The following is a 14,955-nucleotide window of genomic DNA, read 5'->3' on the forward strand; positions in this document are numbered from 1 at the left end:
TGTACAAGCGATCTGTGCATAGTCGTCGGGACCACGGACACGAGCTGGAGAAAATCAAAATCCAAAATTCAACTAACTGCTAAGTACAATAATTGTTATAACGAAAGCTAGCCCTATGCCCTAGAGCTGCTGACCCGGCTGTCCATGCATGGTCTGATTGCGCTGACCGAAGGATTTTGGCAACGTCGTTGTGCAACATCCGTAGGTGTCGCTGGTCTCGCATTATTTTAGTCGGTTATGCATGATCAGCTTGGGAACTTCCGTGTTGCTGTGAAACCGTGTTAACTTATATGTATATATAATTACACATATGCGTATATACCTAGATCTATGTGCAATTTAAACATTTAGATATATATATATATATATATATATATATAGAGTCATTTAATATCCATAATATTATTCTTATAAATTAACTCCAAATATTTTTCTTAAATTTATATTCATTCTTATCAGTTTTATTACCCGTTAATACAAATACTATATACAAATATTTGGCACCTTAATTTACTCTTTTGTTTGTCAACAAAATGTGCACCTTTTTAAATGAAAAATCTTTTCAATAAATTATAATAAGAAGCAGAACTCAATGTCTTGGTAAACCTCAAAAAAAGGGGGGAGCTGGCGCAAATGGAAAAACTCGGGTCAAAACAATGACGTAACTTTCGACTGACGACATTGACAATAGGGGATCGCATTGCAGTGGCCGGCGGCGATCCATCGGCATACGGGACGTATGAAGGGGCAGGGTAAAACAGCCACACGCTGCCGATCGAAATTCGGTCAAGCGCTGGAACTAGCTACTTGAGAAGCTTGTGGGCAGCGACGACAAATAACAAAACGAACTCAACGATCTCTATCTTTTTCCTAAGGCACGATAAATTTATTCTCATTATGTAGGGGAGGGAGTGGTTTCCAAATAACCCATCCCATCCGGCGAGCTGAAACGGCACCCAGCGTTCCTACCCAGGACGCAACTCCCTCGGCCCAAGTCCTTTGAACTGGGCACTAATACACCGACGTAACAAAGCATTGAAGCTACCATGATTTGCAGCTCTATTATTCGATAGTTCCTATGACAGCTATACGATTTCGTTTTCCGATTTTAATAGAATTAAAAGAGTTATTCTGAACTGAACTGAACTATTAATAAGTCAAAAAAATTTAAAAAATAAATTACAAATCAGAAAAGTTGCATACATATAAAAAAACGAGAAGAAATAAAACAGAAAATTTAAAATAAACAAACAGCGGACCTCAAATACCACAATCCGAAAAATCCTACCAAAACCTTTTAGGCCAGGCGAAACTGTTCACATAAAAAGAGTTAAAAAGGTTACGAGCTAAACTTACACCTAGCTACAAAGCCGAGAAGGTAACGCAAAATAAAACGACCACCATTACAACATAAACCGAAAAAAAACACACATAAAACATAATTTTTCAGATTATTTTTACCAACATATTTGGGGATAACGACAGTCTTCGACTATTCCAATTCACAAATCATTTCACTCGAAACCGGATAAGCGGCTAAGCAAGACGGAACATTTAAAATCATCGACATCTTTAACCTACAAAGCTATGAAGAAACTCTGGCAAAGTTAGAAGAATGATTTCATTCACTTACCTCTTCTCATCCATTACACCCATATCTTTCCTATAAACTAAACGATAAAAGACGAAAAAAGGCCAATAGAACCAATAGGTACTGCATGGAAATGGCTGGCAGGCTCACCAGATGACCACGACTATCAGATCTTAGAAGAAAAGATAAATGAGCAGCTAAAAAACAAACAATAGACTATTAGTAATTAACAGATTAATTAATCAAAAAACCAACCAACTTACTAGTGCTACTTATGCAATATTGAAAGTTACCCAGAGCTCGGAAGAAATCGACTATCAGAAAGCAAATATTGTTCTGTAAAGTAAAGTAAAGTCAATTAATAAAAAAAGAAAGAACCAACTTAATATACGCAATTACATGGGCCAAATCTAACACAATAAATTTATTTGTACTTACGAACACAGAAACCAAAATAGTGCAAGAAGTTTTAAAAAAATAAAATAACTTATTTTTTAACATCAAGTTAACCACAAAAGGCAACGACCTTATTTACATTATTAGCCTCACAACCATTAAATCAGATAATTGTAGAACTTTAAAAATTAAAGCAATTAAAAAATGGCTAGATAATCAATGATATAAAATATGCAAATTTTTTAGAATGTAAGAGTCAATTATTTGCAATAATTAAACCTTGTGAATCCTATAATGATAAGACAATTTGTAATTCAGAAAATTTGTTAGATTTAAGCAATGATACTTGCGTAAACGCTCTTTAAAGATGATTAACAGTCAACATATACCGGATTTCGAAGAAATACTACCAGGCACCATTCTGCTGAACAACTTCAATGGACCAGTCTCGCTAGATGAAAAACTTCTACAACTGCAAGGCACTTTCATAATACAATATCGTAATTCGACTGTAACAATTGGCGAAACCATATTCAAGTCAAGGGAAATCAACGTAGTCGAACCAGAACCTCCGTTATTTCAACTAATGGGAGAAATGAAAAGTTAAAGAAAGTTCTCTCACTACAAATGGTAAAGGAACTCAACATTAACAACACAAAAGCGCTGGAAAAATTAAGAAGTAAGGCAACTACTACTACTTATAATAGGATGGATCCCGGAAGTCCTACGAAGACGTAGAACGTTTCCGTGCCAGAAACGCAATATAGTACAAATTCCCAGACAGAAGAAAAGATTAAGCATTTATTGCACAACAAACAGCAATGCAATGCCCTCAATAAAGCTCAAACGAACTTAGCCACGTGCGCTGAGCTTGCACCTTTTGGTCAGCGATCGTGGGAATGCAGAACAGCCAATTTCCAAAGTTGATCGAACTCAACTAAGTACATAAAATTAAAAACAATAATTAAAATGCACAGGCCAATTACAATTAAGTTTGGCCAACGGCGTCGGCGACCAAGAGCAGCAACCAATAATATGAATGAACGTCAGCAGAAACAGCAACAGCGGCAGAGACGGCGGCAGCGATGGAGCGACGCGTAGCTATAGAAATCAATTGGTTAACTTAAGTAAATCAGTTCTTAATCCAACTCAATAAAGAGAAGTTTGATTTATTTATTTATATAAAAAAAAAAATTCAATCTTTTAACTTATGTACTTTATAGAATCGGAAATGTCTCCTTCACTGCGTTGCAAACTCCTGACTGAAATTATGACACCCTCTGCAAGGGTATAAAATTCTACGTGGCAACACGATAATCTGTCAACAGTTGCGCCATGCAGACGTGTTTTCAATCGCTCCGCCAGTGTGTCGCAAGCGAAATTCTAAAACTTTAGTACAAAACAAAACAAAAATGAAATTTAAAAGCGAAAAGACGCTGGCAGCAATACTGAATTGCATGGGCACTATTTCCTTGCAAATCTAATAACCGGAATAAACTAATAAACCCACAATTGACCTAATGTCGACTAAGAAACCAATAAAAAGTGCACTCATAAACCTATGAGTCAAGGTCGCGAAGTACAGCAACAGCAGGAAGACAAGAGCCGACTCTCCGTTGCTCAAAATAACGCTTATTTTTCGCACTTATCACCGGAGACAAAAAGCAACGCAAAGTCGTTGACCGCGTCTGAGGAAAATCCGCTCTCTGTCGCCCCGGCTTCTATGCCCAAGCAGTGCGGCAGCCCAGTCTTGGATCTGGCAACCTTCTCCCCTCCCCTTCTCCCCTAAAGCCAAAAACAAAGTTTCAGACGACGACAAAAGTCAAGAAGCGGGACCGGCTATGCAGACTGGTATAGATCGCTATATTGTTAAGATTAATATTGCGTGCATTTAATTAGTTCATAACGCACTGGTCAGGTTTTTCGAATAATCATTTGTTTTTAAACTTTGTTAGCTTGCGGTCATCTCTCGAGTGAGTGGCCCATATGTTCTTAGCTTTAGCTTAGCCCAGTGCTGCGCAATCTGCGCTTTCGGTCAAGCCGGTTTTGGTATTAAATGTAAAACTACTAAATATAAAACAAAAATGTTGTTGCAAAACTTTCTTTTAGTTTAGTTTAGTTTTTTTTTTACCCGTTTGGTTGATTAGGTCATAAAAAATGTTAAGTCTATCCTTATGAACAACTTGTTTTTTATTTTTATCGCTCATTACTAATATGTTTTCATTGCCGACACAATTCCGCCCAGTACATTTAATCCGCGTACTTATGCCGTTCTTTTCTGGCGAGATTATGTCGCTGCTAAAGTCATAAGATCGAGCGAAATTACGTCGTTTTGACATGAGTGTACGACACATATATAGGTATATTTGTACTTATATATAGGTATATTGTATACAAATAACATACATTACAGTTCTATTTTCTTCACTGGTGATGAAAAGGTGATTATTTTTACTAAGACTTGTCATAGGATTTTATCAGCAAAAAAAAAACATAAATTAGTCAGCAAATATTACTCTCTCATAAGTAGAGAGATTTAAATTGCCTCATAAGTAGAGGGATGAAAGAGAGGGGTGTATTTTTTTTTTTGCCTTTGCTTCTATTGTCGAATGAGTGGGGGCACTATGAAAGGCTGATGAAGTTCATACTTATATGTCAGAGGCTGAGACTTTTCTTCTTTTTCCCGTTGCATTTTGGTAGTGATGCGAAGTGAGTCGCGGTCAACTGGTATCTTAGAGCAAACTGCCTTTTCTTCCTTCTTCACCCTTTCCATGGCACGCGCCATGCAGCTTTGCCTCATCCAATTGTCCGGAAATTCCACAGTAATGGCACTTCATTGATGTGTTTGCCTTGAATCTCTTCCTGTTGGGGCCGATCGAATGATCTGAAGCCAGATGGTCACTTTGCTTCCTGTATGCATACGCCTTCAACTGCTGCTGCAGTTCATTTCTGCTCATTAAATTGGTGGTAAACAGTAGACGCTGCAGTCTAGTGTCGATTTGCGACGTGTGTGCAATTAAGAAAGAGACAGCTATCTCCTCGATGTCCATCGCCTTCCATTTCGTCAGAAGAGACGTCACTAATCGGCTACCATATGCTGACAAGCACTCGCCTGTTTTCGGCTGTCCGTCGAGAATATTTAACAAGATGGCGGCCGGCGTCTCGGAGTCGTCGTAGCGAAGAACAAATAATTCTTGGAATTTTGGCCAGGTTATGCCAGCATAGCCGATCTGTGCCAGCCATTGGGAACGCTCCCTTCTAGTGCTCCGCTCAGCGACGTAACTAGCGCACTGCCCTCCAGGGGATGCTCCGTGAAAATCATATCGGCTGTTTTGGGCCAGGCGCTGGCGTCAGCTTCAGCCACGTCTGGATTGAACTTTGGCAATCTAATAAATTTTTCACTTGAATTTGTTGAAGCAGGCTGCTGCATTGTTTTTAGTATTTCGATGAATCGTAGATTTTGTGCTTCTAACAGCGAACGCCATTCACTATCACTCTGGGCCTGAGCCGATCCCACTTCTGATGTCAGAGGCTGAGACTTTTCTTGTTCTCAACGTGTACCTTTCTATCTGAGATCTCAGAGCAAACTGCCTTTTCTTCCTTCTTCACCCTTTCCATAGCACGCGCCATGCAGCATTGCCTCATCCAATTGTCCATTCCTTTTTTGATCTCTCTCTCTCTCTCAAAGGCAACCAACATGCGACCGCGCCACACTCGGATGAGACGACACTCTCTCTCGTTCTCAATCCTCGCTCTCAGCAATTATGCAAATAAAAGGAACCATAAATAACTTAGTTGCTTAGTTTCTTTTGTTCTATATTCTTTCTCTTTCTTAACGCTTTACAGTTCTTATACATCTCCGACATATATATGTCGGTGAGTGTTTGGTTATTTGAATTGCGCGCTCAACTTTAGAGGCGAAGAGGCTAGTGTAAAGTTACACAGCACTATGAGAGAGGACGATAACATGTGTTGTCGTCAGTGTGGTAAACTGGTAAATGGTTAACGCTTAAAGAGTGGGACGACAATATAAGTAGTCGTCAGCGTGTCCCAGTGTCTGGTAGAGAAAAAGGACCGTACGTTCGGTGGTAAAATAGTCAGTCGCCTTGTGGCGCAGTTGACTTTTCAAGTTGGTTGATATAACGCGCACTGGGACTCGCTCAGAAGTGGGATATAGCCCTCGGCCTACAGTTTTGTGTTTTGTTAGAACAGCAAAACCAAAACTTTCTAGAACTTGAAAAAAGCGTTGCAGTCTTCGTCAGGCGAGCCCCTGCGCAGTGGTGAAATAGTGTTGCCGAAGTTTTACTCGGACATAGCTGGAGCTGATTCTATGCTATGGTGCGCTACTGTGGATACTATTTTAGGCGAGAAGCCATTGCAAGGCAGCGCACATTGCCAGAAGTGCGTCTGCTTCACTTGGAAGCAAGTTAGGCAATTACACGAGCAACGGTTCGACAATTCAGAGAGACCAGCTGCGACTATCCTGAATTGGCTAAACACTCCACCAAATGCTGATGAGAGCTTCGCCGTGTATGCAAGCCGAAAAATGACGTCACTCATTACAAAGTGGCGTGATATGTACAAAGAGGACATAGCCGCTTCTGTGGTCCTTGGCCATCTGGCGAATCACGACCGTCGATTGCAGCGAGTAGCGTATACTGCAACTATTAAAACCAGACGTGATCTGCAGACTGTGCTACAAGTTTTTTTCTGGGCAAAAAGCGATTCAATTTTTCAAATTAGAAGCCCAGTGCAAAGCGTGCAAAATTTTCTGGAATAACATGTCACACTTGCGGCATGCTTAGACACAAAAAGGTAGAATGTAACATGAGAAAGCAGTCTTTCACTGGAGCGAAACGTCGACCAGATCAGGGGTGGTCACAGCCTACTAAAACCGACGTAACGTGCTACCGTTGTCGTGAGCCTGGGCACAACTCAATACCCAAAAACGCTGCTGGAGGAGAATCTGGAACTCGCAAGCATAAGAGAGTTGAGCCTTGTACTGTGGAGGAACCAAAAGCGATCATGGTGCAACGAGGTGAGAAGTTTCCAATCACTTTTGATTCTGGAGCGGAGTGCTCCTTGGTTGAAGGGTCTACATCACATAAACTGACTGATCTCACAACGTCGAATCATTAAGTAGTTCTATGTAGTTAATGACGATTGAATGAAAAACCAAATTCTAATTGGGAGAGAGATTTTAGCCCAGGGATATTCAGCAATAATATCAAGCAAAGGCGTAGAATTAGTTAAAGATAAAAAAATTAACATTTTAAGGGAAATATTAAAGGCAAAAATTAAAGAGTTAATTGAGCATATAGTAACCAGACCTAGCTGTTCGCCTTATGCCAGTCCCGTACTGTTGGTAAAAAAAAATGGATCTGCTAGGCTTTGTGTAAATTATCGTGAACTCAATAGAAACACAGTTGCTGACAAATTTCCATTACCGTTAATATCTGATCAGATTGCTAAATTGCGGGGAGCCAAGTATTTCACTTGTTTAGACATGGAGTGCGGAAATCATCAAGTGCCGTTTCATGCTGACTCAATTGAATACACTGCTTTTGTGACACCCGACGGTCAGTTTGAGTATTTGGCAATGCCGTTTGGTTTAAAAAATGCACCTTCGGTATTTCAAATAGCAGTGATAAAAGCATTAGGCGAGCTAGCATACTCATTTGTGATTGTGTACATGGATGGATAGTGGCATCCACTAAGGAAGAAGCATTTGGAAATTGTATTAAAGATTTTAATAGATGCTGGTTTTTCGTTTAGTGTAGAATAATGTTCCTTCTTGAGAGAAACTGTGCAGTATTTGGGGAACGAAGTTCAGGCTGGTGAGATCCGTCCCAATTTGCGTAAGGTTGAAGCGATATGTGCTTTGCCGCCACCTAAGTCCGTCTTGCATAGTATTGCAGGCAACCGTATGTGGTGGATTTCTTCAGCAAAGCTACAAGCCCTTGTGAGTCCAGATACACATCGTACGAGTTGACTTGCTGTTGTCAATTCTGTTAAGTATTTTAAACACTTTTTTATTTTTACTGATTGTAATTCGTTGAAAGCATCCAGAACAAAAAATGAATTATCATCTAGAGTATACCGTTGGTGGGCCTTTCTACAGTGATTTGAGTTTAATATAGAGTACCGCGAAGGAAAGCGCATGGAACATGAAGGTTGCTGAGAAGCGTGTGGAACTGATGAGCATCACCGAGAGCTGGATCCAAGCACTACAGCAGCGTGATCAGGACATTTTCAATACAATTAAAAAACTAAGAGATATCCACACGAGAGCTTACGTAGAATAGGTTTATAAATTGTCGTTAGTGGAATGGAACATAACGAGGGGCTTACGGCCTATTTTTTAAGTGCCGGTGGGGTTTAACGATTAAGAAATGTTTAACGCCTATATAAACTGACTTAATCGGCACAAATCTTTTGTTTTTTGATAAAGGTAACGAAATCAGCCTCCATTTTATGGAGCAAAAAAATACTTTCTGTTTCAGAAATCGACCTGAAAAGTATTCATATGGCCCGAACAAAACACTTTTAGCATAAAAAATGTAAATAAATTTTTTAATTTAGTTTTTTTTTTCAAAATATTTTATTTTGCGTAGGAAGAATGTTACAAATAATAATTTTTATTATAAACGTTTTAGGTTTATGCTGGTGTCCGGTGGCGTTAGCAAGGAAAATATTTATTGTTTGGGTGCATTCTTTTAATGATGGCAACTTTGAAATTTTATTCAAATCTCCAAAGTTTTGTTTTAATATTTGTCTCCCTTTGAAGGTCCATGGAACTCGAGATTTTCCAAAGGACGAATCTGTTAAAAAGAAGAAAACTGTATCAATATATGTATTTATTTAGGCTTAAAAACTACGTAATAAAAGTTATTTGTGTAACCAAAAATAATTAAAATTTAATACAAAAGTAATAAATATAAAAAACTTACTTCCCAGATTTTCTTCTTACTTGGATAATAATTTTCGTCGTCAGTAGAAACCTCAAATTCTGCTGGCTCTTGATCGCTATCGTCCATCTCACTCGAGCCCACAACGTATTTATCGTTATCAGTAAACAGTTTGAGTTAAGTAAAGCAGCTTGTAAATTTATACAGATTACTAGATAAAAAATATAAGACAAATTATTATGTTATAAATACAATTTTATTAACTATAAGGTGGCTTTTATATATATAACAATACTTAAGCTCTAAAGTCACCTGTGACTAGTCACGAACAGATTTTTTTCTGCTGCGGAGGAGCAGCCCTCTTCCATATTCATGGCAGACATCAGCAATTGGCAGACTTGAGTCATTTCCGCCACCGGTGGGGAAACACGGTAATACTTCTTATGAATATCTTTATGATGCCCCTTAAAATCAGCTAAGAGATCTACTTGAATATGGGCAAATGGTCCCACGTTCACTAGCAAAAATATTAAAATTGGACAAGCTAGTATGTTTTTTGAAGAGGACGTGGATTCCGAACATTAAATATAAAGTTATTTTTTGATCGATAGTTTTCTATTTTGTTCTTGAAGTGGTTCAATGCAAAGTCTGTTCCATGGCGTTAATAGTACGGGGATCTTTTTTTTTCCCGAATTGTCACTCTTTTTCATATCTTCAGGCATATCTTTAAAAATGTTTGATGAATTCCTGTCATCTACGTAACCAACAGAATGGGCAGTTTTTTAATTTTCAACGGTTAATCTTTCGAAATCTCCTTCTCTTCGTCGATTAAAAATAAGTAAACTTATAAGTGCTTTAAAGCGATTAGTGCGGAGTGTGATTTTTTTTTATTTAACTCATTTAAAGCGGTTTTGGAGCAATGTCTTTATGTCTTTTTTATACTCTGCCCAGACCATATCTTAGCGCATTTCCTTATGACATTTCACATAAGTAATTCGGTCAAAGTCAAATTCGGCAACAAAACCAGAGATAACTGTATTGACATATTTTGGGTAAATTACATCTGTTAGCTCCATAACTTCAGGACGTTACTTTTATATTTCAACTTAAAGTTTGCTCTAATCTTATCGTGTTGAATTTTCAGTATGCTCCATTGCTTTCATATTTCCAAATAAAACTATTAAATAGTCATATTTTAACACCCTTGTAACATTGTCGTCATTCAAGTCGGGCATTATCTTTCTTCGTAATATTGCCGCATGGTGCATATATCCTGTGGCTCCGCGTCCGCATTTTACTATATCACAGTTTACAGTTTTTTATATGATTTCTAATAGTCTTGTTAGGCAAATGTGCCAACAAACAAAATCTACTATTAGGGTACCTTTTTTGAAGCTTGCATCTGTGTTGTAACTGTGTTTTTCTTCTTTTCTAATAATATCTAGGAGGTGCAACCTACGCTGACTTCCTCTTGGTAAACTGCCTAATGTTCTTACTTCAGGTTCACTTTTGTGCTTTAGTTTAATTTGACGTGCAATTTTTGTTTGCAAAGCCTTGCAAAATTAACAAAAATATTTCTTCGACTTCTTTTCATTTTTAGCTACTGACACAGTTAGAAGGTCAATCAATGGAAGTTTTGCAATATGTGAAAACTTGAGCCGTACAATAAAGATTGTGCTAACGAGTCCGGAACAAATTTGACATCCAATTAATTCGCTTGACTTGATACACATGAATTTGAAAAAATTGTCAGTGACGAAACATTTGCTTCAGCTACGTTTAAAACGTGTAGAACAAAATAAATTAATCCTAAGCACAATTCAAAACAAATGTATTAGATATACAGTTTTTAGTGTAATTGTTTTTAATTTTGTTTCCTACCTTCGTGGTTGCAGACCTCTTCTGTTTCTATGTTCTTGCTTTCCAAACTAGATACTGAAGATGTCAAAGCAACGGTTGCATTTTTTAATTTAATATAGAATAATGTTTTATTTAAAAAACATTTAAATTAAGTACTTTTAATGATTGAGTGCGAAGTCTTAGACTTTTTTGAATCGGCGGACACCTTTTTAAAAGGTCCACGAGAAGTAAAGTTTTCAGCTGCTGGAATTAAGATAAAAAAAAGTTAAATTAAATTTAAAGTTACAAAATTTTCTCAACATCGGTTAAAAACAAAAAAAAAGCTAATATTTTTATTTCACAGTTTTTGTATCGATAAATATATTAAGTGTACCTTCAATTCTGCCGTCGAATATTTGGGACAACTAAAAATATAAAAGGGAATTCGGATTACAAAAATTTCATTAATAAGTTAAAATAAAAAAATTTGTTTTTCAGACGAATTCATATTTGCAAAGTCTGTACTATATTTTGATGAAATTTAAATCGTAATTCTGAAATATTTAACCATTACTATATGTCGAAGAACTAAAAAAAAATTAAAAAACAGCAAAGTAAAAATTTTTTTATTTATTTTTCCGATTGTTCCTATGGGAGCTATGTGCTATAGTCGTCCGATCCGGCTCGTTCCGACTTATATACTACCTGCAATTTAAAGACAACTCTTGGGAAAGTTTCATGCAGATATCTTTAAAACTGAAAGACTAGTTTGCGCAGAAACGGACGGACAGACGGACATGGCTAGATCGATTCTCCTAGTGATGCTGATCAAGAATAAATATACTTTATAGGGTCGGAAACGTCTCCTTCACTGCGTTGCAAACTTCTGACTGAAATTACATTACCCTCTGCAAGGGTATAAATATACATATTTTTTAATCAAAAATTAACAAGAAGTTTATACATCAAAATTGAATTCCTTGTTTTACTGGTGTGACTTAAAAAGTCGAAACCTCAGTTTTACATGAAAAATATTATATTCTTACCGTTAACCACGTTTGATGCAGACAACTACATTGTTATGCCGACCTGATTAGTTCAAAACAGAGATCACCTGTTCGTAAAATCAATTATGGAGTAAGCCCTATGTGAATGGTTAATCAAGCTATGCAATTTATAGCTTATAGCCCAATTGATATTTTTGAAAAATTCCAACTAACTAGTATAGTTAAATAGCGGTCAAAAAATCCATTTGTGCATCAGGATGACCATATAAACTGTTTAGTTCCTCATTAACTAATTTATTAAATATTTGTGGGTGTGTACTATAATATTTCTGAGAAAAATTTTTCCAAAAACATAAAATTACGCTTCCGTTAAATTAATCCACAAATTCCAGTGTTGCCGTATATCCTTACGAATGTTATTTGGTTCCTAAATTCCAAATTTATCCATAAATTCTAGTGTATCTGTATATCCGTACGAATTCCATTTGGTTCTTCATTATGAAAGTTTAAAATTTTCAGCGATTGACGAAAAAAATCCAAATTCTTTTTTTCAAGTAAAATCATAAATAAATTTATATCCGCTATGGCAACCGCCGCTTTAAAAACTTTTTCAATTTCCAATCGTCTGAGCCATTTCAGGCCAGCGTCAAACCTTCTATTGCTGCTACTCCAACCTAATCAACCTACAATCACAATGGGATAAAGTGGAGGAAGCTTACTATACCGACCTGATTAATTAAAAACAAAGATCACCTGTTTGTAAAATCAATTATCGGGCTAAGATATGAATGGTTAATCAAGCTATGCAATTTATAGCTTATAGCTTATTGATATTTTCAAAAAAATTCCAACTTACTAGTATAGTTAAATAGCGGTCAAAAAATCCATTTGTGCGTCAGGGTGACCATATAAACTGTTTAGTTTTTCATTAATTAATTTTTTAAATATTTGTGGTTCACGCTAAGTAGGCGTTTGAACTTACTGCCAATTTAGAGCGACAGTTTCTCCATTCGCTGTCCCTACGCTCTCCCGCTCCAACTCTCCCCCCAAGTCTCCGCTCCGCTCTGGAGATCGCTAGGTAAGTTAAATTTAAGCAGTTCCTATTTACAAGTGTAAATAAACACATTCACGTCGCGTAAAAGCACAAAATTATCTCGAGTTCAGTATTTTCGCATTCCTGCGTGAGAGCATATTTTGCTGATCGGTCGAAAGCATGCATCTTGCATCTTGTTGGGGTAAGATTGGTGGCTTCTTTAGTTTGGAATAGGATGAAACTGATTCCCACGTATGAATGCAAAAAGTTATTAGATAAAAGCTGCCGAAAATAATGAAGAAGAATCCAAACCAAAAAGGATAACGGGGTGAATTTAGGATCTTCAAGCTGGGGCTGATAATGCGTATGCTAATATTGATGATATTTTGTGAGATGTCTAATGCAACACATACCTCAGGAAATACAGCTAAGTATAAAGTTGAAACGATAAATAAAACAGCAGCTTTATGTTTGAATCCAATGGGCGAAGTGGAATTTGTTTCTTCCTCTTGGAATTTGGTCGTTTTCTATAACATGGATGTTTGTTTTGAAATGATAAGCATAGGAGGTTTTCTAGTAGACAAGATGAGACGGGTATGTGAGAAGCTTCATAGCTTCGAATTTCAGTGCAACCTTGTTCTAGACAATACATTAAAACAACTTACTAAGTTAGAAGAAAACAATTATTTAATTATGGCTCATAGCAACGGAAGAAGGAAAGGACTTCCATTTGAGAATACGGGGTCCTTATATCACATTCTGTTTGGAATAATGGATGAAGATGATAGGTAAATGGAGCAAACTATGAAAAATTGATAAGATAGGCAACACAGCCTTAATGAACAAGGCAAAAATCCATTGTCTATAGTGGAGTCAACGACTAATGTTTCAAAAAGACAAATGGGGAAGTTAATAGTAATTTCATATACATGAACAAACGGATACATAATATGACAGCTATAATTCAAGAAGGTTACTACGTTTTTAAGGGTCCATAAACTTCTTTATGGAAACAAAAAATTTGACGAGTTTGATTGAAGATTGTGAAAAGACACAAGCAGGTATAAATAATAATATAAATAATGGGCGGCTTAACACTAATATTTTTAGGCCAACCCAATTAAAGGCGAACATCTAAGATCAAGGAAAAGTAGTTTTACCAGGAAAAAGAACTCAAACAGAACTAAGGAGGTATATACGCTTTTGAAGCTAGGGTTATTTGCAGACACCCATCGAAATTATATAGGGTAGTTCCAGTTCCAGTTTGGACAGAAGAGAGTTTGCAAACGGCTAATTTAAATTTAGAGTATTTAGTGTACAAATTTGAGGTTGACGCATGTAATTTAATGACGGAATCCACTTTGAATAAGTGCAAAAGTGGCAGGCTAAAAGAAGAGTTTGTGAAGGAAATTGGCCGCGAGTTAAGACCACTCAAGACAGGTAGACCAGATAACTGTGTATATAAGCGAATGCTAGATTCTAACTCGTATTGGGTTGAATTAGAAGGAAACAGCATAATGGCATTTTAAGGTTCGTATGGATTTCAGTGCGAGAACTGAAAAATTTTATTAGTCAATTTTCCAGAGGAAGGAACACTAAGGTTGGATTGCACGCCTCGCACAGACGATAAGATTTTAGTAGCACAAAAAAGAGATGCAAGGTGTGTTATCATCGGCGTATACAGGTGATATAACAAAAAAAGAATTGGAGCCACTCAATAAACTATAGTGCAGAAATTGAAAGACTATCAAAGAAAGAAATGCATATAAATTAACGGGTTTTAATGTGCATCACATATTTGGTCATACGCCAGATGCATTTTGGAGCTCTCCAGCTCAGGCAAACAGATGCGGTCTCTGCTTAGGCCATAGATAATACTAGAATACATATCTCACCAATGTTACTTGCTAAGAAAGTTGATGAAATAAGCTTATTATTTGTTCGTTCTTTTCACCCGTAGAAGCGTATTGCAAAAGAAAAAAACAGAAAATTTTTTGTAAATCTTATATTTTCTGAACAGGTCTCAGATTTGATAGAGTCGAGAGATATCGCACTTGAACGGAGGACTACATTAAAAAGTTGGAAAGGCTTCGCCGAGTTCATGGCAGACTACTAAAAATTGGGACACATGAAGACTGTAAATCCAATACATCCCCAAGGTGCATTACTTTATCCCATTTC

The 14,955-nt window shown here is 37.0% G+C and overlaps 1 protein-coding gene and 1 long non-coding RNA gene across 7 annotated transcripts in view; both read left to right on the plus strand.

Annotated features, from left to right (window-relative positions):
• Positions 1–14,955, plus strand: part of LOC128263928 (G protein-coupled receptor kinase 1) — a 453,272-nt gene that overhangs the window by 229,228 nt on the left and 209,089 nt on the right. The gene's annotated exons all lie outside the window — the stretch shown is intronic.
• Positions 7,363–8,357, plus strand: LOC128263934 (uncharacterized). Of its 4 annotated transcripts, XR_008268588.1 has the most exons (4): positions 7,363–7,566; positions 7,633–7,845; positions 7,898–8,002; positions 8,050–8,357. It is a non-coding gene; the product is annotated as an uncharacterized LOC128263934 (long non-coding RNA). The 4 variants fall into 4 exon arrangements; XR_008268587.1 differs by having other exon boundaries at positions 7,630–7,845; positions 7,898–8,357; XR_008268586.1 differs by having other exon boundaries at positions 7,898–8,357.

The sequence above is a fragment of the Drosophila gunungcola genome, unplaced genomic scaffold (genome assembly GCF_025200985.1).
Source record: "Drosophila gunungcola strain Sukarami unplaced genomic scaffold, Dgunungcola_SK_2 000028F, whole genome shotgun sequence".
Classification (NCBI taxonomy): Eukaryota; Metazoa; Arthropoda; class Insecta; order Diptera; family Drosophilidae; genus Drosophila; species Drosophila gunungcola.